The 26973-nt window shown below is 41.5% G+C and overlaps 1 protein-coding gene and 1 long non-coding RNA gene across 54 annotated transcripts in view; one reads left to right on the forward strand and one right to left on the reverse strand.

Annotated features, from left to right (window-relative positions):
* Myt1l (myelin transcription factor 1-like) overlaps nt 1-26973 on the forward strand; it is a 406515-nt gene that overhangs the window by 195541 nt on the left and 184001 nt on the right. For all 46 annotated transcript variants that reach the window (XM_087552088.1, XM_087552095.1, XM_087552097.1 and 43 more), the window contains 1 exon segment: nt 21933-22068. The gene's annotated coding sequence lies outside the window, so the exon portion shown is untranslated.
* Nucleotides 1-26973, reverse strand: part of LOC134479354 (uncharacterized) — a 157276-nt gene that overhangs the window by 27431 nt on the left and 102872 nt on the right. The gene's annotated exons all lie outside the window — the stretch shown is intronic.

Consider the following 26973-nt stretch of genomic DNA (forward strand, 5'->3'; position numbering starts at 1 on the left):
TTTTAGGCATGCAAGCTCGCAGCTCCTGGTATGATGCTGGACTCTGCTATCATGAGCAAACTTTCTGCTGATGTACTTCTGCCCTTGTCAGACTGCTGTATTGGGCAGTGAGGTTGCTTAGGGATATGAAGTGCAGATTCTGTGTGCAGCATGTCAGATCATCACTAACTTTATTCCTAATTGTGAAGTGGGTCCTTTCCCTTCAGAGAAATTGGGTAAAGGTCTTACGTTTTCTGAAAGATTAGAACAAGTCTGACCCTATCCTGAGCTTGCACTTTGTGGAGGTATTACCTTTCCTTGTTGAGGAGACCAATATCTGACGTTATTAGAGTTCTCTGGGACGCTACAAAGTGCTTAGCTCCCTCTCAGCATCATCTTTTACTATGAAAGCTCGAGTCATTTGAACCTGGCAGACAGGTTCTTGTTCTTGATGTATAGACTAGCCTAGTGTTGGGGTAGATGGTGGCTTAAACTTCCTCATGACACAGCCGTGCTCTCTCTACATATCATATGAAATGGGCAGTGCTAGCAACTTGTTTTTCTGCACATCACACCAATTGTCCTTTGGATGGTCCAAGGATAAAGAGGTCAAGGAACTTTCAAAAGGCTTTGGGACTAGACTTTTGATTTGCTGAGTCTTCTCAAGAGGACTTTCCACAGGAAACATCACCATTCCTTAAAATATGGTCTTAGCTAGGGAATGGTGCCACCCACAGTGCAAGCCTTGTCACATCAATTAGTAGAATCAAGATAACCTCCCACAGGCATTTCCAGAGGCATATACTGGGCGATTATAGATTCTGTCAAGCTGTCACTTCGCACTAACCATCACCTTGAGAAGTGATTGGCAAGAAGGACCAGGACTGGTGAATCTTGGGAACTAGAACTAAGATGCCATGAGAGGAAAGGGACCACTCTTCACTTGCTCTTTTCACAGTGGAAACACATGTTTTTAAATCTCTCCTGAGAATTAGCCTACATGTTTTGAAAGCCAGTGACTTAAAGAATACCCACAGAGCTCTTTGGCTATTGCTGGACAGGTATTCACATTAGAGTTTCTTCAACAATCCCAAAACTGCTAAGATTTATGCTCGGTGAATTTGTCTGCTCTAGACCTTTTACATAAGAGAAACCAATTGAGGGTTTCCCTGTCTGACCAACTTTTCTCATTGGTCTTCCTACATTTTCCCTGAAACAGTATTATAGCAGGCACTCATTCCTCTTAGTGGCTGAGTCTATTGGGATGCATTTCGGTTCCTTACTAGCACCCCATTTGTTCAACTGCTGTCTGTCTGTCTATTTATAGGTTTATAAATACCAAAAACTGGTCCTCACATTACCATGGGAGTTTTAGGATTGACTTAATAATTTCATGGATATCCATCAGGCATTTTTGACAGACTGATTAGAATCTTCAGATCAGTCTAGGGTATAACTGTCTTAATATTAAGTCTTTTGGTCCATGAACATGAGATATATTTCCATTTAATTTATATCTTTCATTCTTTAAAACATTATTTTATGCATGCAGTAATGGTACATGTCTTTAATTCCAGCATTTGGGGGATCTTTGTGAGTTCATGGCCAGCATGGTCGACAGAGCTAGTTCCAGGATAGCCAGGGCTACATCATAAAACAAAAGAAAACAAACAAGAACAACAAAAGTGAAAAAATCATTTTTTGAAAAACAAACCAACCAAAAAACACAATAATTTGTAGTTATAAATACTTGAATCTCTTTTCTTCAGTTTATTCTCATTCATCCTTTACAATGGTAATTTGAACAGGAATTTTTAACTCTACTTTTTGGTTTTGATACTTTTAGTTCTAATTTTCATGGTCTATTTCATGCACTATATCAAAAATATTAAGTGAATGCCTTATAAACAACATAAATTATTCTTTAAACTTCTGGAGCTGTGAAATTCAGTGTCAAGGCAGTGGCATAGTTGGTGTCCAGTGAGCGCCTATTTCTACATTCTGAATAATTATCTCTGTGTCTTCATGTGGAGTAAGGAATTACGGGAATTTTTCTCAAGCCACTTGTAAGGTTCCTTCATAACCTAACTGAAGCCCATCCCTCACACCACCCTTACAGCTTGGAATTGCAACATCATGCTCTTTGGAGGAGTCATAAATTCAGACCATAGGAGTTATGAATAGAAATACAATTTGTTTTATTATATTGTTCTTTTTATCCTCCAAATTTGCTAAACTAATTTTTTTCTAGTCTTAAGAATTCTCTATATACAGGCAAATGGATGGAACTGGAAAATATCATCCTGAGTGAGGTAACCCAATCACAGAAAAACACACATGGTATGCACTCATTGATAAGTGGCTATTAGCCCAAATGCTTGAATTACCCTAGATGCACAGAACACATGAAACTCAAGAAGGATGACCAAAATGTGAATGCTTCGCTCCTTCTTTAAAAAAGGAACAAGAATACCCTTGGCAGGGAATAGGGAGGCAAAGTTTAGAACAGAGGCAGAAGGAACACCCATTCAGAGCCTGCCCCACATGTGGCCCACACATATACAGCCACCAAACTAGATAAGATGGATGAAGCAAAGAAGTGCAGGCCGACAGGAACCGGATGTAGTTCTCTCCTGAGAGACACAGCCAGAATATGGCAAATACATAGGCAAATGCCAGCAGCAAACCACTGAACTGAGAACGGGACCTGCATTGAAGAATCAGAGAAAGGACTGAAGGAGCTGAAGGGGCTCGAGACTCCATATGAACAACAATGCCAACCAACCAGAGCTTCCAGGGACTAAGCCACTACCCAAAGACTGTACACGGACTGACTCTGGCTCCAACTGCATAGGTAGCAATAAATAGCCTAGTAAGGGCACCAATGGAAGGGGAAGCCCTTGGTCCTGCCAAGGCTTTACCCCCAGTGAAAGGGATTCTTGGGGGAAGGGCGGTAATGGGGGAAGGATTGGGAGGGGAACACCCATGTAGAAGGGGAGGGGGAGAGGCTAGAGGGATGTTGGCATGGAAACCAGGAAAGGGAATAACATTTGAAATGTAAATAAGAAATACCAAATTTAATAAAGATGGGGAAAAAAGTTACATCTACAGTAACAAAAAAGAATTCTCTATATACAAATGTGTCATATGATAATAGAAATATTCTATTTGCCTCCAATCAGATATACTCTATTTAGTTTACACGCACAGTTGTTGAATAGAGGTGACGAGAGCAGGTACCCTTATTTGTGTGATTTGGGGGAAAACATTCATTGTTCATGATGGACAATTATGTAAGCTCTTGGACTTTCATGTATAATTCTTCTCATATTGTGAAGTATCCTTTCTTCAGTTTTCAACCTGTTTTACTGAGATGCTCTTGTACCTGTATGGCCTTCATACAATTACTGCGATTACTATAGTAATTACATTTTAAAATGGAGAGCTCACCTTACATTCCTGAAATAAATCCCATTTGGAAATAGTGTGTAGCCATTTTTTGTACATTACTGGATTTGGTTGTTAGTATTTATTTGAATGTGCTTTAATATTCATAAGGGTTGTTTTAGTATAATAAGCGTTATTTTAATATTCATGAGGTTTCTTACTATTCATAAGGGTTATCTGCCTTACTTGGTCCTTTTCTAGTCCTGTTTACATGTTTTAGTCTCATATATACTGATCCACAGAATAAGTAAGATATATCCCCTCTTCTCTAAAACTCTAGAAGAATTTGAGAAGGCTTACTGTTACTTATTCAAATTTTAGGGGAAAAATTCACCAGGGAAGTGAACAAGACTCATGCCTTGCATGTAGACCAGCTTTTTGGTGTTTTGTCATTAAACGTTATTAAAATACGATTTGAGTATTCTTTTCTTTGGATGAGCATCGAATATTACCAAATTATCTCCTCCTTTCCCAGTAAGTTTTCGTAGCTTCTGACCCTTAGAAGCTTTCTATTCCATTTCTGGCATCTATTTTGTTGACACATAGTGACTCATATTACTCCTTTAGGTTCCTTTTTCTTTCAGTAAAAAACTAGCGCTGTCTTCTCTCACTTTCCTCCCTGTTTGTTTGTTTGTTTGTTTGTTTTTGTTTTTTTGGTGATTTTCAGCTCTTTTACTTTTTCTCTTGAGCAGTCTAACTAAAAAGTTTTAATTATTTCCAGAAACATGGGCTTGCTAATGCCCTCTATCCTGTCCTTTGCTCTTTATGTTTCTTCTCTGATCTAGAGCATCCTCATGGGCTACTGTTTTAAGTACGTGGTCCCCAACTGTTTGAGCTATTGACTGACTGTGGAGAGTTTGGGATGTGGTGCTGGTCTTTTGGGTGTAAGCCACTAGGGTTTGGGACTTTAAAGGTGGCACCCACCCCACTCTATCTCTGACCCAGCTCTTGGCTTCCTGGTTGAGAATACATGAAACCCCAGCTTCAAGCTCCCACTGTATGGATGAAGGCTCTCTGTACCACCTTCCCCACCATGATGGACTGAGAAGCCCTGAAACCATGAGCAAAAGTAAACGCTTCCTCTGTTAGGCTGTTTCTCCCAGGTTTTGTCACTATTAAGAGAAAAGATAAGACTGTTTTAAAATTCCAAGGTGCTTTTCCCTATGGTTGGGTTCATCTCTCTCTCTCTCTCTCTCTCTCTCTCTCTCTCTCTCTCTCTCTCTGTCTCTCTCTCTCCCTCCCTCCCTCCCTCCCTCCCTCCCTCCCTCTCTCTCTCTCTCTCTCTCTCTCTCTCTCTCTCTCTCTCTCTCCCCCCCCTCCCTCTCTCCCTCCTCCCCTCTGTGTGTTATTTTCTTTACAGTCAACACTCTTAGAAAATTGTTATTGGCCTTAACTCATTTATTTGAGAGGGGAAGCAGTTGACTTTTCTTTCTTTCTCTTTGTTCCTGGTTTCTTTTTAATTTCCCCTCCATAAAAGAGCATGCACTGTGTGATTCTAACGCTGGGAAGCTTGTGAAGGTCTGATGTGTTGTCTATCCAGCGGATTCCTGATTGGCTGTTGTGGAGAATGTGGGTTTTCCCATTACTCAGAAGGCTTGTTTTCCATTGTGCCTAGTTGTGTTGCAGCGTAGTTTATGGCTTTGTAAGCCAGCTTCTAACTTTGTCTATTGTGAAGGGTAGGTAATGAATCCAGCCTTGTTTCTGGGGCTTCTTACCCTTGTGTCTGGTTTCCCTTTACATATTCTGCTTGCTTCTTGTTTGACAGCCTTTGTGATTGTTGGACATTCCTGACTTACTCCATCACTTACAATTTCAAATGTCTTTTTTTCTCTTATAATAAAATATTTCCTCTTGTATCATCTAGCAAAGACTCTTCTTGTTGGTCACTGCTTGCAAACCATGACATTTCCAGGCTCTAGCCTTCAGATTATTTTCATCTTTCTACTCAAAGTATATTTTTTAGCTAACATTAGAAGGATCCTATTTGAAATCTGTTTTTCCAATCTCTATTGGTTGTACTATTTAATTTACTTAAATTTATTACAATTATTGCTGAGGTTAATATTTAAGCTTTAAATCATAGGGTTTTTTTTCCTGAGCACTGTCTTTCTTAATAACTCTATCCCTCATTGCCTTGTCTGTTGTGTTGATCTTTCTAGGGGATCTTTTTAGTTCTTTTTCAACGTAGACTATTGTTTCCTTGTGAAACATACAAGGGATCAAATCCAGGACCCAGTGCGTGCGAAGCAATTGCTCTGCTACTCCTGGATGCTATGTGACTGCTCTGCCATTCTTGTATGCTGGGTAGTGGCTCTGCCAGTGATCTTCTTAAACTATTGTCTCAACTCTACAAGAGGTCAAATGGCTAAACACAGAGTCACAAAGGAACTGGTAACTGTAAAAGGTTTCAGAATTCATAATGACCATGGCTGTGTCAATTCCGGTCCATATTTTGTCACCTGAGTTCACTACAGCCTTGCTTTTGAACACACAACACACACAACGTGGGCTCACTGCACTGTGTACAACATCATGACACACAATGCCAACAGATGCTGCCTAGAACACCTGGCTCAGGTTTGAGATCACTGTGTAGGAGGAGCAGTGGTGTTTTTATTGAGCATACAAAGTTTTCTGCTCTTACAGAAACAATGACTTAATTACAGAAAACAAAGACTTTTGATGTTTTTCTGTCATTTCTCAGCCTGTGAGTAGCAGATTAAGATAATGTTGGATTATATTGTATTGGAATGGTAGATTTTTTTGTTTCTTTTTTACAGTTTTCTGACTTGTGTTTCATCAAAATCTGCTAAATGAATTTTGGCTTTGGATTAGGACAGAATTTCCAACAAGTTCTGCAATGGTCCTAAAATATGTCTACCATTTTCTACTACATATTCATGTGAAATGGTATTCTCAACATTAATTATAAATCAAAATATCCATGAACTCTAAAATCCTGAAGATGCCCCATCTTTTGTGGTACCAAATTTTCATTTAGGATTTAATTCCTTAGGTAAAAATAAGTGAATTCATCTATCTTACTAGTATGCAAAATTGCCTTAATTTTTAATAGAGGGTAGCATTACATGTGTTCCAAAGAATTATTTTGCAATATATGTATTTATGATATATCATCATTAATGATTTATTTTCTATACCCATTACATACCTATATACGGAAAGACACATGCAAAAAAGATCCATGAAGATTAAATTTCAAGAAGTCCTAATCAAACCCCTAGTCATAGTGTTCATTTTTAAGAAGAGTTTGGCTAGATGGAGAACTTGAGACTGACCCCAAAGACCTTTCCCACATGGTCTCCATAGCGTCAGCTGTGATCACATGATCTGCCATTTAGTCAGCTGTTTCCACCTGTAGTTTTCTTTATCTGCTACTATCATGTTGGCCCTTATGTGTCTGGGCATAGGGCACTTGTGTATATTCTGATTTTGCTCTGTTAACATTCTTCAGCATAAAACTCAATTAAGAAAGTTTCAGCTACTATTTTTTTCTTTTTTTCTTTTTTTTTCATATTTTGAGAGTTTATTTTTAGACTATGACTTTTTCTGCTCTTATTCTTTTTTTTAATTTTTTTAAATTTTTTTTAAATTTATTTAATACGTAATAATAATTCTTTGGTTTCCGGGTAAACATCCCCCTCCCCGCTCCCCTTCCTTATGGGTGTTCCCCTCCCAACCATCCCCCCATTGCCGCCCTCCCCCCAACAGTCTAGTTCATTGGGGGTTCAGTCTTAGCAGAACCCAGGGCTTCCCCTTCCACTGGTGCTCTTACTAGGATATTCATTGCTACCTATGAGGTCAGAGTCCAGGATCAGTCCATGCATAGTCTTTAGGTAGTGGCTTAGTCCCTGGAAGCTCTGGATGCTTGGCATTGTTGTACATATGGGGTCTCGAGCCCCTTCAAGATCTTCCAGTTCTTTCTCTGATTCCTTCAACGGGGGTCCTATTCTCAGTTTAGTGGTTTGCTGCTGGCATTCGCCTCTGTATTTGCTGTATTCTGGCTGTGTCTCTCAGGAGAGATCTACATCCGGCTCCTGTCGACCTGCACTTCTTTGCTTCATCCATCTTGTCTAATTGGGTGGCTGTATATGTATGGGCCACATGTGGGGCAGGCTCTGAATGGGAGTTCCTTCAGTCTCTGTTTTAATCTTTGCCTCTCTCTTCCCTGCCAAGGGTATTCTTGTTCCCCTTTTAGAGAAGGAGTGAAGCATTCACATTTTGATCATCTGTCTCGAGTTTCATTTGTTCTAGGCATCTAGGGTAATTCAAGCATTTGGGCTAATAGCCACTTATCAGTGAGTGCATACCATGTATGTCTTTCTGTGTTTGGGTTAGCTCACTCAGGATGATATTTTCCAGTTCCAACCATTTGCCTACGAATTTCATAAAGCCGTTGTTTTTGATAGCTGAGTAATATTCCATTGTGTAGATGTACCATATTTTCTGTATCCATTCCTCTGTTGAAGGGCATCTGGGTTCTTTCCATTCAGCTACTATTTTTTTTCTGGTATTTTTTTCTGACCCTTTCTTTTCTCTCCCTATCTTGATTCTCACTGAACACCTAATGATAGACCTAGTGAAGCTCTCTAGACTCATTTCCAAGGATCATTTCCTTCCCTTTCCCTCTCTTCCTCCATCCCTTCATTCCTTTCTTTTTCTTTCTTTCTGCTCCTCAGACTATGCAGTCTTCTCCTAAGCCCCACTAAGGAATGTTTCATTTCACTGTCACTTCTTAACTCCAGAAACCATACTTGGGCTTTTCATATGGCTATGTAATTTGTTTCTATAATGACCTCATTACTTGGTAAATTGACATTTTTAACATTCCCTTGACTTTTTTTACTCAAACCTTTGATTTCTTAGAGCATATTATATGCAACATAAATGTATCATCTACTATAAGAAATATTGTATATTAATCAGTTCAATCAAATACTACAAAACTTGTATTTATGAGAAGGAATTAAAATTTTTTAGTCTCCCTTACATTGTAAAAAGTTTATGCAAACGTTTATGCAAACGTTTTTAAAACACACACACACACACACACACACACACACACACACCAGTAAAAACTTCATTTGCACAAAGGCCTTGCTACATTCTTGAATAACTAACCAATAGGGAAAGCCTGAGGTCAGACCCCAGTCAATGAGAAAAGACACTTTTACCACCTACTTCCTGCCTCTGTGTACCTCTTACAACCCTTTGGTGAACAGACACCTCTTGGTCAAGTGTAAAGTCTTGCCTTGTTTAGATGCTTTAATTAGAATAGTGGTATTTTTCTTTGCCGCCTGGAACTCATTCTCAACACTAAATCCCTACTCTGAGCCTTCATAGGAAGGTTTGTTGCTGGCTCTGTTTTCCTTCTTGGGTCACCATCACCATACTTTTCTTTTTTGTCTCTGCTGATTTTTAAAATATTTTATGACAACTCTGGTGCAGATTCTCCCCTGAGACTTGCTTTCATTGGTTGTTGGTTGCAATGTGTTTGTTGGTTGGTTGGTTGGTTGGTTGGTAGGTTGGCTTTGTTTTCCTTGCTGCTAACTACTTGACTGATGGTCTGATGAATACTGAGTTCTCTGTAACTTTGTTTTGTAAGTTCCTGGGACTTACGAATTGTTCTGTTTTCAAAGATAGGTTTCTGTCTCACTACAATCTACGGGTGTTCTAAGAACCATGGAAATAGCTTCTTAAATATAGTGAGTATCTTCAGCTCTTTGCCAGGGGCATCTATTTAAGAAGAAAGGGAGCCTCTTAACTTTCAGTCTTGATTAGTGAGCCCCAAGGTCATTCCATGGTTAGTTTCTTCCCTTTTCTTTGCCTTTCCTGCACTAACTCACAGCCTCTTAAACCCCTTGGGTATAGGTTCTCTAAGGTTTCCTAGGACTTCCAGGCTTCCCCTAAGCTCCTAGGGAGACTTCTGTTCATCCTACAGAAACCACAGCCTTGGGCAGAGAGCAGTTGGCTGCATTCACTGTTATTTGTAGCACCCTAAAGATAGGTCCCCCAGTACTCTGTTTAGAGACCAGGGATTTGCCATGGGACCGCAGATTCCCAGAAACGCTGAAGCAAGCCAAACACATCACATCTCTCTGTTCCTTTCAGCTGAGCAGCCTTGGCTATAGTCATTCTGCTGGGATAATGGGAGCCTGGAGCACCAAAGTTAAAGTTCATGGTCCTCAGTGTATCAGCAAACCCAGCATGCCGTGGTTTCTTTGGGTTGACAGTTCTCATTTCACTCTAAGGCTGTGCAATAAGCACAGTCCTGATGTAGCTCCTTACTTCACTGTTTTTATTGTCCTGTGAATCCATAAGTTATTTAGTTCTCAGGTTTTTATAGCTTTGGGTTGTAATTCATGACCTGGTCCTAGCTGCCTTTGAGGCTTATATCGTCACTTGTGTGATGATTCTACTTAGTGAAATCTTGCCTCTCCTGCCTGCTGCAATTCGAACCCCATGGCTTAGTGTGTAGCCTCCCTAAGATATTGAACCGTAGTCATTCACCTTCTCCCTGGTGCACAACATCTCAGTACCTGCTTCCCATTGTATGAACTCCCCTCAGTTCTGCAGCGTCAAGTAAAGAGTCTCACGCCAAGAAACAGGTAGCTCCTGGGTGGCTAAGTGTGCTGGGACTGTGTGCACAGGTTAAGTGTTCAATATGTATGTACCACACAGGCAGCATGCTTGTGGTGTTTTCTGTTATCAAGAGGAGTTAGACCATCAGGACATATTCAGCAGAGTGACTGACACACAAAAGGGTGAAACACTGTGTTGCTTCAGAACTCAAATGTTAGTGAATTAATTATTGCAGGCTTGAACATGGAGTATTTGGGCATACCTGTGGGCCATTCTGAACAACCTTAGCCACCTAGATTCAGAGAGACAGACTCCATTGAAGTGATTGGTGCACACCAAAGAACTGCCAGCACAGAGGGGTAAACAAGGCCTAAGAAATAATACCATTACTTTTGGTGAGTGAAATCAATTAGGTTTTAAGACAATATAACCTTGAAGGAGTCTAAGGAGTTATACGAAGCAGAACCCATCAAAGATACATAAAAGGGGCTAAAATCAAGGCCTCGCATGAGAGCCAACTCAATGCTGAATGAAATACTGTACCATTTGCATATCTACTCTACTTCCCAAGGGATGCCTGGCAAGTTTTGAGTAAGGAATATGATTTTCCAGCCCTGTATTGAAACCCACATATCCACCAACCCACCACGGGTATCACCTGGAAGTCAAAGTGAAACACTAAAATGTCCTACTTTGTGACTTGCCACTTCCTCATGTTGTAGATCTTGATAAGTGCTTCTTTTGGAAGCAAAGTGTCCCCACAGCCTCACATATCTGGTGTTTGCAACACTTGGGAAGGTTGTGGACATCTTTGAATGTAGAGTCAGTCTGGGAAATGCACCACTGTATAGAGTAGGTTTGAGAGAGAAAGCCCCCTCAGCTAGGGTTCTCTACTTTCTGCCTCCAATGCAAGATGAGTAGCCACACCAAGTTGCCACATGCTAAGCCACTGCTCCCTGGAGTGCTGCCCTGTGGTTTATAGCAGTAATCAGTCATCAGTAGCAACTTCCTCCACTTCTGATCCCTAGAACCCAGCTCATCATAAAACATGCAAACCTTGTGGCAATATCACCGACTCAGTGGATCGGTGAGGAAAAATCTACTTGCAAAGGTCTTTGCAGCAGTTCTATAAACTGGGAGCTCATGTCACTGAATGCACTTGTGGTATGGTTGGCATTGGATATTGAACCAGGGAATCACTGTGCTGGTACAGCATGCTACCACTGAGCTACACTCCATAGTTGTATGCATTTTAAAGTCACAGATCTAGATTTCAGCCATATGCATTTTACAGTAACAGAACTATTTTTCTTTCCAGACCTTTTAAAATACATATCAAATTTTACATAACTAGAGTTTGCGAAGTTTGGACAGATGTTCGCATTTCTATTGTCATGGCATAAATCAGAAAGCTCTCAGAATAATCTCTCTCTTGTTTAATGTCTCCTCTTCCAACTGGTGTTTTTGTTAACGCTACTAGTAAAATTTTTGACCATTCTTACATTCTATAAAAATCGACTCACCCCCCCTAATGCAAATTTTATAATTTTTTGGCCTTCAAAATAATATATTAAGGGTACAAATCAGAGACTTTTTTTTGTACCTGGGTATTTAGACGCTGAGTGAGGTTTGTAAGACACCTAAATAGACACTTAAGAGATGAAACCTGTGCACACTCTGTCCCTGTCCCTTCAGCTTTATCTCCAATAAGCTTCATTACTTGTTTTTTTTCTTAATTTATCTCCACATTAATAAATTAGTATAACTGATGTTTGGCTGTTTTAATGTGTTTTAGGTTTGGGAGAGTTATGTCAGGAACTGCCCAATACCTGATGTCATGGTTAGTTTTGTGTCAACTGGACACATGCTAGAGTCAATTGGAAAGAAGGATCCTGTGTTCCCTTAACTAGTGATTGTTTTGGGACGGCCTGGACAATTGTGGGTGGTATAATCTCTGGGCAGGCCCTGGGGTATGGAAGAGAGCATATGAACAAGTCATGCAGAGCAAGCCAGTAAGCAGCTTTTTTCTATAGCCTCTGCTTCAGGTCTGCTCCATGTTCCTGCTTTAAGTTCCTGCCCTGATTGTCTTGGATGACTGTGGATAAGCAGTGAGATCAAATAACCTCAATCCTCCCCAGGTTGCTTTTGGTTATGATGTTTTACCATAGCAATAAAAATTCTACCTAAGGGCAAAATTGGTACCAGAGGTGGGATATTTCTATGACAAACTCACCCATGTGTTTTTGAAGGATTTGGGTAGCATTTGAACTTTGGGCTAGAAAAGCCATTGAGTGTTCAGAGTTTAATGACATTTTGTGGGAACTTAGAAGATAATTCTAAGAGCAGTGTAGATGATGAGACCTTGGCTTATCAAATTCAGAGATAAAATCGGAGGCTCCTTAAAAGTTATAATGGGGTTGTCTGATATTCTGAATTAAGAACCACTAAAGAAAAACCTTCCATTTGATAAGACAATTAATATTGGTTACCTGGGGTTGGAGAATCAGCTGTGATTAAAAAGAGACTAACATCACTGAGGCAAAATCTTCGGAAAAGTATTTCCTCAGAGTCAGTGCACAGAAGCTGTGGTACAGAGGAGGCCAAGGTTATACCTCCTGGTAACAGCTGAGCTTGGTAATATGTAAGTAACCTAGCGGTACAGGGTATGAAGGGATGAAGGAGTCAGGGAGAGCAGCTAAGTCTTGGCACTATGTGCCTAAATAGAGACCATGGTGATGGTGAAGCCTCAGTTGAAATAGAAGCCCCAGTACTGGAGGGGTCATTTTGAGAAGTAGAGGCATGGCACCATGTGGCAGGCACAAAATCCGAGTGGAGCCCACGAGAGGCTACTAGTGAGAGTGAAGTTACTGTGGAGAGCTAGCATTTTGGAAATGCTAGTAGCATGTTAGGACCATAAAGCATCAAATGTGCAGTTGGCCTAAGCCTTTGAGACAAGCTTCATGGCAAAGCCCAAGAAGTGTCAGTGACAAGGTCCTCTGAAGCCTGGAAGTGTGTAAGTGGGTCCCAGATGTAAAACAGTGAACTATTTACACTGTTGAATCTGGGTTTTGCATTGAGTTTTACTTGATTGTGTCTGCTTCCTGATTCTTCCTTCTTGAAGTAAGAAAGTATTTAACTTGTTTTTTAATTTGTAGACCTCCAACAGTTCAGAGACTTTGGAACTTTAGAGAGATTGGATATTTTAGAGAGACTTTGAACTCTGATGGAGAGTCTGGATGTTTTAAAAAAAAGACTAAACTTTTAAAGCTTTTACAATTTCAAAGTCTGTGGGGCTTTTAAAGTTATACTGTGTTCATATTCTGATATTAATATGAAATCTTGGGAGCAAACAAAAAAGAAAAGGTTATTGTTTAATAGTGTCATATCAGTGGGTAATGCTGACAAGGAATTAATTGTCCTGGATATTTTTATGTCAACTTGACATAAAATGACAAGCTAGAGTCATTTGGGAACAAGGACTCTCAATTGAGAAAAATGACTTTATAATTTTGCCTATCAGCAACTCTGTAGGGCATTTTTTTTCTTAATTAGTGATTGATATAAGAAGGCCCAGCCAATTGTTAATGGTAACATCCCTGGAAAGGGTGCCCTGTGGTGTAAAAGAAAGCAGGTCGAGCAAGCCAAGAAGTAGCACTCCCCCATGGTCTCTGTATTAACTCCTATCTCCAGATTCCTGCCCTAACTTTCCTGACTGATAGACAGTAAACTATAAAATAAAATAAGTTGCTTTAGATCATGAAGTATTTGAAATATTGAACTTGTATCCTACAAAAGCATAGCCCACAGCTCTACAGTAGAAGAATGAAGTTGGACTTAAACTGGGAGAATTGGTAGAAGGATGAGAGCCAAGTAGACTTGTAAATATCCCTGTCTTAAGTAGAAACCTCAAGTTTCTGGGCTCAGAGTTTAAGAGCACTTGTTCTTGCACAGTCACAGGCTGTACCTAGTGATAAAGGACCATAGAATAGCTCCCCTTTCTGTTTGGGGAAGAATCCAAAAACACTGGAAGCAGGAAGACTCTAATAGTCCTGGACATGGAGTGTAAGGGAAGCTCCAAATTGATCTTGATCTTCAGATAGCTGAGGTTTTTTGTTTGTTTGTTTTGTTATTTGTGGGTTTTGTTTTTGTTTTTTGTTTTTTTGTTTTTGTTTTTGTTTTTGCTAATTTTGACTTTGTGGCTTACATTCCTAATGTATTTAGGTGGCAAGACAAACTATTTTAATATTTAGAAATAATTTGAAGACATTACCCTCTAAGATCCTTTTCTTAGGAAGCCATGGGCTTATTTCCCGCAGAAAAGGAAATAAAACAGACAGAAGCAGACTCAGAGGTAACAGTCACAGACTATTCGACCCAGGACAGAGATCCTGGTGATGTCTAAACATGTCTCCAGGATTGCACTGGCCAAGGATCAAGGAACAGAAAGGACTCTTGAGGTGTCTGCTTATTACACAAGGTGGTAGCTTAATTCTGAGAGTTCATGGGCGAATTCACTCTGAGGACACAGTAAGGTAGAGAAGTTACTGACTGTGGGAGGAAGCATGGTTTAATGCAAGCATGACTCATCATCCAGGAGTGTCCTCTCTACTAGGGCTCTGGAGTATTCCCTACCATCTGCATGCTGTCCAATAGGGCTGTGTAAGGCATGTTGATAGGTATACTCAGAGGGTGCATGCTGGTAAATGCTCTCCACCCTCCCTAGTGGAAACTAAGGTCCTCCATCCTTAGACATCCATAGAGCTGTATCCATTTGTTCAGGAATTTGGAGATAAGAATCCAAGAGGAATGGATAGCACACTTGAAAATCTTTCCCTCTGGAACATGAAAACAATGAGAATACATATTACATTGTCTAAAATCTGTGTGTTCTGTCATTCACTGCAATGGGCTAATAGAAGTCACAACTGGTACAGCTGGTGCTAGACTCTTTCAAGTTCTGGGACTCATAGGAGTGTGTCCTGGGTCCCAGACAGGGTACGTCCATCATCAGGTGAGCAGAAGGAAGAAAAAGACTGCGGCTCATGCTTTCTCTCTCGGGTGAGAGTCTGTGGAGGACTGCAGCCTCCCTCCAGGCTCATCCATCTGTGAATAATCGTGTTTGGCAGCTGATACATGCTGGCTCCTCAGGAGCAGAGCGCGCCAGCAGGAGCGATGAGTTCCTGGCTTGGGTTGTTGCAAGAGGTGGTTTCCTGACTGTTGCCATGTTAACAAAGGTGCTAAAATAGCTGTTTCAACGACACTTAAAACTGAATAGCCTAGATATGTCTCCCACTCAAACGGCAGTAACTTGGTCTTCTACTGGAGCTGTGGCTTGCTTGTAGCTGTGACTTGCCATGGAGACTACCCCACAATGCTCATGCAGCAGCCACTCGGTGGGCTGTCCCTCAGCCAGGGAACTCCATAGTCAGTCTACAGTTCTGATGTTTCCTTATCACATAACACATATCCTGCTACTGTTTAAGCCACAGATTTATAAAGCCCACTGCCAAACGTGCAAATAGCCAGGAGCCAATTTAACCCAGAATTATCTGCCCCATCTCTCTGAGTTTCAGCCATATGCTCAGTGTGGCTGCTAACAGATACGGTGTGTGTGCATGTGAGCACCCACGCTCATGCATATGCAGGTGCACATTCACTTGCCTGTTGTGCATGCATGTGGAAGCTAGAGAACGACCTCAGAGACCATCTATCCTGGCTTTTCTGTGTCAGGGTTTCTCCAGACCTGGAAGGGCAGATTTTCCTAGTCTGGATATGAAGCAAACCTCAGAGATCACCCTGCCTCTGCTTCCCATAGCATCTTTGCAGCATTTTTAACATGGATTTTTGGGGCATCAATCACTGGTCCTCACTTGCATAGCAAGCACCTACTGAACCACCTCTACAGTCCCTTTGGTTGTTTTAATATGGAAGAGAACAATGGGGTGAAATACACATTGCAGACCACCTGTTTGTTGTACAGCAAGCTCAAAGACCAAGGAAAAAACAAACAGCTACATTATCTCTGGCAAAGGACTCGCAAATGTCAGCCTGGAGAAGAATGTTCTCCACTACCCATCCTTTGGAAAAAAGATTTAACAGTGGCACAAGAAAGGACTAGGAGGCGGAAGAAGGGAAGAAAAAACAGAAGGAAGAAGGAAATAAACAAATCTGCCTTTCTTCAGCCCCCGAAGCAAACTTTTTAGACACGTTGTCTATTTTCAGTACAAGATAGATTACCAAGTTTGTACACCTCAGTATAGAACAAGCCTAAAGAACAAAATACATAGTAATCAATACTTTTCTATGTTGCGACAAATAATTCTATTGACTACATAGCTAATTTCAAGTAAATTAAACAGTACCCACTTTTGTTAAGAAGAGATAGTAATAGTAATTATTTATATCATGACTATTAATAAAAATTAAGTTTTAAATAATCTTAACCATTAATAATTCACTGACCTAAAACTAGTTTTTTTTTCCTTAGAGTTACTGCTTTATCATATGTGGTATGAAGGAGTTTGTAACAGTGAGCAAGTCACCTCAAAAATCCAGTGTGTAGACCCAAATTTCTCAAGAAATCTCCTCTACCCCTCCCAGCAAGCATTAAATGCTAGCTACCTGTCCATTGGTGGGCTCAGTCCTACACAGGTCTCATTAGGGTAATCACAGCTGCTGAGAGTGCAAGGTGACAGCAGTCATGGAGTGCCTAGATGACAGCATTTCTCCATGGCATCCACTTTGATGCCTTTGCTCAGGATGAGTATCAGGGATGCCAGGGACATAACAGTCCCCTGTCTGCTGAGCAACAGTCTTGACTCAGGGTAGCAAAGTCTGATAAATCCTTCAAGAGTTTGCACACCTTCTGAAGGAGAGAAAGATGACTGCAATCACAAGACAGGGTGATTCCATCCTTCTGTGGTTTCCAGCATCCTCTCTGAGCTACCTAGCATTCTCCTTAAAACACTCAGCATGGCCCCACTGTCCCCGAGCACATATAAACCATGACTATATTTGCTGTGATTTCAGCATGAGTTCTGTGGCTTTGTTCCTTCTCTAAATCAGCACTTTGACCCTTTCTTGGTTGCCTTCATGCTGAAGGTCCCCTAGGCATCCATAAAGAGCAGTGAATGCAAATTCCCCACTCTCTTGATCTCTTGGCCTTAAGTCTGTAGGCTTTTTTTGAAAAGAAAAAGAATGTTCTGACCTACCCACCCACAGAGGACAGTGAGACCACACACTAACAAGATATTTGAAATCATTTTGGGAAAAGCAAAGTACTATTATTATTGTTAGTGTTATGAATAGAAGTTGTGTATATGTATACGTGTGTGTATATATAGGATATCCCCTATATCCCTAAGTATATAGGGGATTGTGTGCATGTTTGCCTATGTACATGTGTGCATGTGAAGGCCAGAGGTCATTCTCCAGGATGCCATCCAGTTTGTGTGTTGAGACAGCCTGGAACTATGTGGCTTGTCTAGATTGACTGAACTCCAAGCTGATGAAATCTTCCTGTTTCTTCTTCCTGAGCACTGGGATTGCAGGCATGAGTCAGGATGTGCAGCTTTATGATATGGAGTCTGGGGTCAGATTCAGGTCTTTTCACTTGTAAAGCAAGTGTTTTTACTGACTGGGCTATCTCCCCACCCTAAGGTCTTCACTTTCCCTAACAAACCAGAAAGGAGTGGGCTGAGTGCCTCCTGGGAGTCAAGCATTGTGCTGGGCTGTTGTAATTAAAAGTAAGTTGGGCAGCAGGTACTAACATGATACAGATCAAGGTAAAATGCAGAACCACAGTCGCCGAAACTCAGTTGATAAATTAGAATTCATCAAAAATACAACTTTTCCTCAACAAAGAGCCCTGATAAGACATGGAAAGGAAAAACAAAGGCCTGGCACACTCTATAAAAATCTTGGTACTTAACCAAGTATGTAACACACAGCCAGCTTTTGCAATGCAACAGTTAAAAAACCTTGGTAAGAAAATGGACAAAGACAGGGACCTATATGTCACTTAAGATGACAGACCATGCAATGGTCGGTCCCAGAATCTGTAGGGGAAGGGTGGGCTTAACCCAAAGAGGCACTGCATACCACCAGAACGACTGACAAGATAAAGAGCCAACATACCACACTTGGTAGGGCCAGGAAGATGCACTCATCACAGCCTCCGTGGAAAACCTTCTAATAGCCCTTAGAAAATCAGACTTATGGGACCTTGAAGTCCATTACAACCTCTTAGTTATTGACCGGGAGTATTCCCAGAGAAATGAAAACATATTCACTCACAAACTTACACGAAAACATTTGCCGCAGCTTTGTTTTGGAGAACTCCACAAGAAAATTACCCAGATGTCCCTCAGAGGATGAAAGACTAACCATGGGACAATAGGTCATCGGATGCTGCTCAACCATGGTGAAGAACAGTCAATGAACAAAGCAACCTGGGGAATCTCCAAAGGAAGATGTTAATTAAGAAAAGCTAGTTCTAAGGTCCTGCAGTGTAAGACCTCATCTAAACATCCTTGGCACAACAAAATACAAAAATATGGGTATCATACTAGGGGCCTGAGGCAGAGGTGACAGAAGCTGAGAGGAGGGCTTGCTATAGAAATGTAGCCCGGTGTCCTTGAGTGACTGGTGTTCAACATGCTGACAGTGACAGTGGATGCTCCTCCTACACATGACATAGAGCTTTAAAACTGTACACAGTGTTAGCCAGAGTCTGTCATCTTTCCACCTCTGTAACAAAATCCTCAGAACCAATAACTTAAAAGGGAAAGGGTGATTTTCGACTCTCAGATCTAAGTTCACTTCAAGCCCAGGCAGATGACTGCTTCAAGGCTTCGGTGGGTGCCAGATGAAATGAAGAAGAGCAGGAGGCAGAGCGAGCTCTGTCAAAAGGAGTCAGGGTATCTTAGCTCCCTTCAAGGTCACCATGATCTATGGATGTTTTACCAGGACACAGCTTCTAAAGTCTATAGCATCTTCTAATAGGGACACACTGAACAGAGTAAAACTGAACAACACACATGTGCACACGAGTGCGTGTGCATACACACACATACACACAAACACACACACAAACACATACAAACACACACACACACACACACACACACACACATGAAAATTTTGAGCATCCAAACTGTGGCACATATAGAGACACACACATATACATATAGAACTTCATAGTCTAAGGAAGGAGAAGATGACCCAGTGCTACTCTGGGTAGATGATACCCTGTTGCTTTTGCAAACTTCAAGGGATGCAGAGGAAAGGGCAAACGAAATTCCTGTGGCATCCCTTCTAAGTGCATCTGAGTCTCTTCTGTGCCCAGGTTCTCTTGGGAATTGAGGAACAGAGCAAGGGAAATAGTGGGGACAGTCTGCTATGTTGCTTGTTTCTGCTTCCTGCTAAACACTCCACTTAGAGCTCATCCCAGGATCCATCAGAAGTGAGCACACAACATATGGGGAAACCAGACACTCTTCACACACTCATCACTAATACTAAGGAACTGGGCAAAGGTGGGGTTTTATATGATCCTGTCAACTTTCTTGTGAATTTCCACAGTGATAGATACTAATCAAAGCATGGTATGTAGGTATGTGCATCCTAATACACAGATACACACACACACACACACACACACACACACACACGGGGGGGGGCGACATGCACACATCAAAAGCCCTGGAGAGGGTGGCAGCAGGTAGCCTACAATGCATTTGTTGCAGGATGCTGTCCTCTAAGCAAATGAGCCTCCATTTTCATCAGATCAGTTGTGCCAACTTGCAGGCTCTCACCATCTGTCTTGCTGACTGTTGACACCTCTCATTAGAAGGAAGGGTTGGGGAGAGTCATTCAGCCTTCACTTAATCTTCCAGCCCCTCCTCCCAGCCATTTGTATGCAACTCTGCCCTAAACCCACATGGCCTCACACCTCCAGGGGTACTTTCTGGGGAAGATCATCTGAAGCGATGATGCCGTCTGACAGGCAATGGGGAAGCCATTATCAAAGGTAGATGAAGACCTTCCACTGTAGCTGCTTTGAGGGTCACCCACACTCTATGTGGTCTGTGAGTAAGCCCAATAAAACTCATTGGCCCTTGTGCAGGTTAGTTAATGTCAACTCTGCATAGTTAGGGTCGTCTGGGAAGGAACCCTCGATGGAGAAAAATACCTTCATCAGATTGGCATACACTGAGTCTGAGGCATTTCCCTGATTGTTGATTGGTGCATTGGGGCCCAGGTCACTATGGGTGGTGCCACCTGAGGCAGGTAGTCCTGGTTTGTGTGAGAAATCAAGGTGGTCGAGCCAGAGAGAGTAAGTGAGTAAGTATCAGTCCTCCATGGCTTCTCTTTTAGTTATCGATGCCGGGTTCCTGTCTTGGCTTCCCCTGATTATAGACTGTAAAGTGTACAATGACATAAACCCTTTCCTTCCATGTGGCTGTTGTTCATGGTATTCATCAGCAATAGAAAGCAAACTAGGACAGTTCCCCAGGGAAAACTTTGGTGGACTAGCATGCCGGCTTGTCACTGGAGCCTTGGGAGGAAGAATGGAGTGGTTTATGTTTCCCCAAGGAAGAGACTCTCATGTCATTGCTCAGTGCCTTTTCCGTCTACATCGCAGAACTGAGCACATGAAGGAAGGATTGCAGATGGGGCCTTCATCCTGGCCTCCACACTGACCTCCTCCTCTCCATGGCTCTCCCGCTTGAGGTTGTGCCTCTAAGCCTGTGTGCTCAGAGACAATGAAAGGGTTGAGTTGTGGGTGACCTGAGGATGGCAGGCAACAGTCTGAGGTGCTCTACCACAGCCCCCACAGAGAGCTGGAAATGTATGACAAGCCCTTCCTGGCAAATGAAGGGTCAGTTTGGGGTTCCAAATATGCTTTTCATTTTCTTCCACAAAATTCTGTTTTACAGATATGATCACTTTAATGAAAACTCTTAAGTAATAGAAGAATATTACTTAAGAGGTTACTGTGTCTCTTCATTTTTATCTGTCAACTTGCCTCAACCTGGGGTCACCTCGGGAGACAGTCTTAATGAAGAATTGTCTAGATTAGGTTGAACTGTGGGTATGTCTGTGGAGTACTGTCTTAATTGTTAATGGATATAGGAAGACCCACCCTTAATGTGGCATCATTTCATGGGCTGGGACCTGAACTATGTAAGTGTGAACAGAACATCTAGCTGAGCATAAGCAGCAGCCTGCTCGCAGTGGGAGCTTTCTTCCCAGTGCTGTTTATTGTGATGTGATGTGACCGACTGCTTGAAAGGCAGGACAGTAACCTTGTGACCTAGGACTGTAAGCACAAAGAAATTCTGCCCCTCAGTTGATTTGGTTAGTGTATTTTATCACAGCATCAGAAATTAAACCAGGACTTATTTATTTATTTATTTGGCTTTCTTTTAAAGCAGCAAATAACAAGCTCTTGCAAAATATTTTAGATGATGTGACCCCGGGCAGGTTTACTATCCTCTGAAGTGAAGAAAATAAAATATAATCTCTGCTTCTCCAATTAGCCTTACGATCTATCACACCATCTCAATGCTTTTGAAGCCAATTACACATAACTCTTGTAGCTGGTTTTATTTATACATGATAGTTTTATACTCTCTTCACATTGCAATGTTAAGTTAACTTGATTCCTAAAGGGATTTTTCTATAAAGAATGATTGATCCAAAATCTGTTGTGATATGGGGGGCAGTGTCATCGTCCCCTCACAGGATGCCTATGTGCTTAGCCTGTTATACCTCACTACTCATTACAGATACCGTGCCAGCAGCACTGTGACTATGTCCTAGTAATCACATCCCTCATGTGGGATTACTGTTTTATCGTGACTATCAGCTCATTATCCTGCTTCTCTATTCTTCTCTAGAGTGACCACATCTGGTAGAAGAGGGGAAGATGTAGTTACTGAGTCCAGTCCAGTGTTTGTGTCTCTCACATTGCCAACAAAAGAAAGACTCCAGCTGGCCCCACAGACATATGGATATTCCAGGAGCCACGTAAAGGTAACTGATCTGCCAGCCTTTCTGTGCCTCTACATCTGCCTTACAAGTTGTTCATTTGAACAAGCATAAAGTATGATTGTGAAGGGAGGGTTTTAATTTGTTAAACAACGGCAGAGCAGAGTGCAAAATTGGAGGCATGCTTCCTGCTGCTAGACCAGGACATGGGAGTTCTCTCAACTGTGGAGTTAAATGGAAGTGTCTTGCCCTTAATAGGACTGTCCACTCCTCTTAGATAGGCAGCACCTCCTTGGTGCTAACTCCTGAGAAGTTGGATCTGCTTCCATTTTTAGTTCTGTTCAGGGCTTCCATGTTTAAGGAAGGGGTGTTTGTATTTAGGACCTTACTGCAAGGAAAGGATGTCACAATCCTTTGTTGTTGATGGATCTTTCTGAACGCCATGAGATCCTACAAGCTGCCCCCTTTACAGAATTCCAGGTTATCGCTGAGCTTCTGTCAGGAAAATGAACTGTAATAAAATACATCATAGCATAAAAGTTCATCTTAGCTGTGTCTAGACACGTAGCTCAGGGATCCTGAAAATACTCACATACTCATATGGCCTTAGGCATCGATTTTCTGAGTAATACATATCTAAACGTCTCATCTTGATACCCACCAGGTATCACTTCTTCCTTTCCTCACAAGCAGCCTCCATCCCTCTTCCTGTCCCTACTATTTGGGTTCTTAAAGCCTTTGTATGGGCAGGGTCATAATGCATCTCTCCATTTTATATATATATAATATATATATTATATATACACATATATGTATATATGTATATGTATATATATATATATATATATATTAGTGTAAGTATATGTTTATTGGTTACTTGGAGCTTTTTGGGATTCCATGTGGATTTTAGAATGGTTCTTTGCAAAACAAGATTTTGCGAAGGATCCCATTGAGTAGTGAATCACATGGCTAAGATTCTTAATTGGATATATACACTTTTCACTCTTTCTAGTGATGAGTTTCATACATTGCAATTTGTACATGTAACATGACTTTAATTACTTTTCTCAACCCAAATAATAATATTTATATTTTATTACCTCCTTTTTTTTTAATCTGGCTTGGTAAACAATAAGCTGTTCAAATTCTGGCCAGAAGATGTTGTCTCATTCTTGAACAACTCTGTTTGCTGCTGATAATTGGGTGGGTGCTGATGATGGTTGAAGTTCCACAGAATCTTTATGACTGCATGAATAGTGTTTATTATAATAGAATAGAGACTCCCTAACATAGGTGTTTCCAGGTCATAGGACATCATTCATGACCATGGAAGAAGCGTGGGTAAGGGAATAACTATGGGCACCTGTCAGCTCTCATGTGCTGAAGTTCTATAACTCTGCACGTACTCAACCCCTCTGCACACCTACCAATCTCAGGGACGGGAGGCACCTGCTATTCTCACTCAAAGTGCAAAAGACTCCATTAATTTAGTAACGAGCCTAGGATAATCTTTGGGAGTAGCCTGGGTATAAATAAACCTGCCTGAATGGAAGAATGAAGGAAGTTGTTGCAGATCCAGTTTGAACATCTGTCACCAACTCCAAGAAGCCATTATATTTCAGATATTAATCGAAATCCATTTCAAGTTTAAGAAAAATAATCTAAAGGTGGGCAAGCTGGTAGACATCTGCAATCCTAGGGTTTGAGAGATGGAGGCAGGAGGATCAGTTCAGGCCAACCTTAGCTATATAGTGACTTTGAGGCCAAACTGGGCTATATGAGATCTAATAAAACATGCATGCATGCACGTGTGCGCATGCACAAACACACACACACACACACACACACACACACACACACGTTAACTAAAGGCATACACTGGGTTTGGAGAGCTTCTGTGAAGGTGCTGGGGTAAAAGCCTGTGCTCACAGTCTCCGTACCTGTTTTCATGGTTGCAACAGTGCCAGGAACTTTCTTGTCTCTTAGGTTGTAAAAATGAATAAGAGGAGACTACTGCCTCAAAGAGCAATCTACAGAAAGGGATGTAGAGTGTGGGACTCAACTTGTTTCCTGGTTAGATCAGGAACTCATTCACATCATAACACATCAGTAAGAGGTCTGTGTAGGACGACTTAGCTCAGCAATGGAATGGAAGTTACAGAGATTCAGTCCATCTTTCTGAGACATAGCACAGAAGAAATCAATCTCTCCAAAAATGCATGAACCCTCCCAATCCTAGAAATGATAGGCCTGTCCTTACTCACATCTGCTGGTCACTCCATCTACCCAGTACCCACACTACTGTAGATTCCCCGAGTGCTTTTCTTTCAGCCCTACTTCAGTCAGTAGAGGGGTCAGCACTTCTGGATAAGCAGCCATATTGTCTACACACCAATCCCACTACTTTGAAGGTCTCTCACTTCTCAGTCTTACAGTCCCCAGCCTTGTCTGCTCACAGCTGCTAACTTCTTTTAGCGTCTCTGTGGAAGAACTTTGGGCATATTCTTACAGGAGACATAAATGTGCTGTGGAACTGCATGTAGACCAATGCATTTTTGCTGTCCTCTCATGTCCCAATTTCTTCTGTGATTGCTGAGCTATGAACACCTGTGATGCCCTGCAGCTGGTGCAGAAGAAATCCAATTCACTGCACAGTTCCCAAGTAGAAAGCTCACTGGCCATCCCATTTCCATGCTAAAAATACAACTGAAAATAAAATCAATATCTGTTTCCAGAGACACACGTGGACTGCATTCTGAATGGTGACAATTTTAACTGGGATCACATGCCCAGGAGAAATCCTGACTTAGTTCCAGATTTATAAACCGGTGTTTTCCATTGATAACACAGTAGTTCCAGCAAACTTTAACTCAGATCCATTCCTTCAGAGCCTTAGTTGGGTCTTAAGGGGCTATGCCAAAGTCAAGTGAGATGACTTCAGTCTAATCAGCTGCAAAAGGAGGTAATAATAGCTAAGCATGTATTAATGCCTTCTTGTGCCAACCTCAGTATTAAATGTATTAACTTACTTCCTCCTCAAAATAACCTGGGAAATTATAGCTTCTCACCTACATTCATAATCATGACTTACATTAGAGCAAAGCACTACACAGAGTAGTGTATAGTAGGGCAAACTTAGAGATTGCAGGTGAGGAAATAGCCTAGGCGGGATTAGGCATAGGTAGGCATTTTACCTTTGAACCCATGTCTCTGACTACTGAACCACTCTACCAAGTTATGCAAAGCCACGTGTGCTGTGTCATTTGTATGTGTCCATGTGCATGTGTAATGGAGTGTGTGCATGCACAGAGCTTGGGAAGCTGCAGAGAAGCCGCTAGATCAGCTGTCTCACTGTGTGGCTCAAGGCTGTTAACGAGAGGCTCTTGTTTAGTTTTATTCGTGGAGTATCATTTGTTTTCTTTGAAGCAGAGTCTCACACTGTAGTTCATTAGTCTGTCTTGGTATTTACTACACAGCCCAAACTGGCTTTGAACTCACAACAGTCCTCCAGCCTCAGCCTCCGAAGAACAAGATTATGGGTGTACCTACTTCATCAATCTCATAAGATTTTTTTTGCCTAGAAAACAACCCAATAATTAAAATTTTGAATCCTGCTTTCAGGACCCTCACTAAGTCATTTACAATTGTCCATCATAATTCATTTGTAATGAATCTTTATTTGAATTCTTGTGACTTTGTTACAATGATAGGTTATAAATATTACAAAGAGTTAAAAATACATAAATTAGTTTCAGCTTTAATTTTCTGAAATGTATTTTTAAAAATCATAGAAAGTTGCCTTTCTCATGACTTGCATTTTCAAGGTCATGGGCTACCAGCCATTGGTAAGTAGACCACCAGGTTGCCATTCCTGTCCCTCCCTGAAGTGTGGTAGAAATGACCCTCTGTAATATTCATTTCTTTTCCTTGAGGACAATGAAGCTGTAGCCCGTGGGTGTTTGGATGGAAGCAAAGTTGAGAAGTGGACAGGGGCACTTGGGCCCATCCATGTTGGTGATGGATGGGAACTCATAGAGCCACATGCTGGAGGAGGACTTAGAGAATTAACACCATAGATGACAGATGACAACAGAGATGTCTTGCTGAGTGAGTGGAAGTCAACCACATGAGTGTCCTGTGGAATGGAGTGCCTATCACCTAGCTCCTCAGGAAACTTGTGTGAGCCTGGAAAAAAAGATTCCCTAGTGAAGAAATCATGCATAAACAAAATTAAATGTCTGTGTGAGGAGGAATAAGTAATATAAAGAACAAAGAAGAGTGAATGCATTACTGCTAAACTCTGTGGTGGGAAGAAACCTGTCCTGCTGGGAAATTGCTTCCTAGTAGTTAAGCTAAATACTGACTTGTTTACTGTTTTCATATTCTCTCCCTAATAACAGTTTACACACTCTTCTTGGATCTTAATTTTTTTTGACAGAAAGATTGGGTACCATCTTTCTACCAGGGATCAACTGTTATTAGTAGTTCTAGAGAAGAATAGCCTACTGAAATAGCAAATTCCACATTAGGGTCTTTCGATGAAGCCATCTTATTTCTTTCCAATGGTTCCCTTTATACGGGAATCAAACTGACCCTTTGAAAGTTCTGTCCAAAATTAAAAACATGTGCCCATGGCCCGGCCAGCCTACAGTGGCCAGGCCAGAAGAAAGACATCCCAGGCACTTGCTGTGGGCACCACCACAATGAAGATGGAGGACACGGTGGAGAGATGAAAGAGAAAGTGAAGCCAAGGGATTCGTACACTGTGGAGAAAGGTGGGACTGGAATCTAGACAGCAGTGAGGAATAGGTGGAGATGAGGAAGCCATTCTGAGGTCCTGGCCTGGGCTGTCACCAATGGTTATGTCTAGGTCTGTGGTCCTGTTGCAACTGGGTGCTGTGTTGCTGTCTGTGGCCCAAGTTACCACCAAAGGCCAAGTGGGTATCTGTG

This window comes from Rattus norvegicus, chromosome 6, assembly GCF_021556685.1.
Source record: "Rattus norvegicus strain SHRSP/BbbUtx chromosome 6, alternate assembly SHRSP_T2T, whole genome shotgun sequence".
NCBI lineage: Eukaryota > Metazoa > Chordata > Mammalia > Rodentia > Muridae > Rattus > Rattus norvegicus.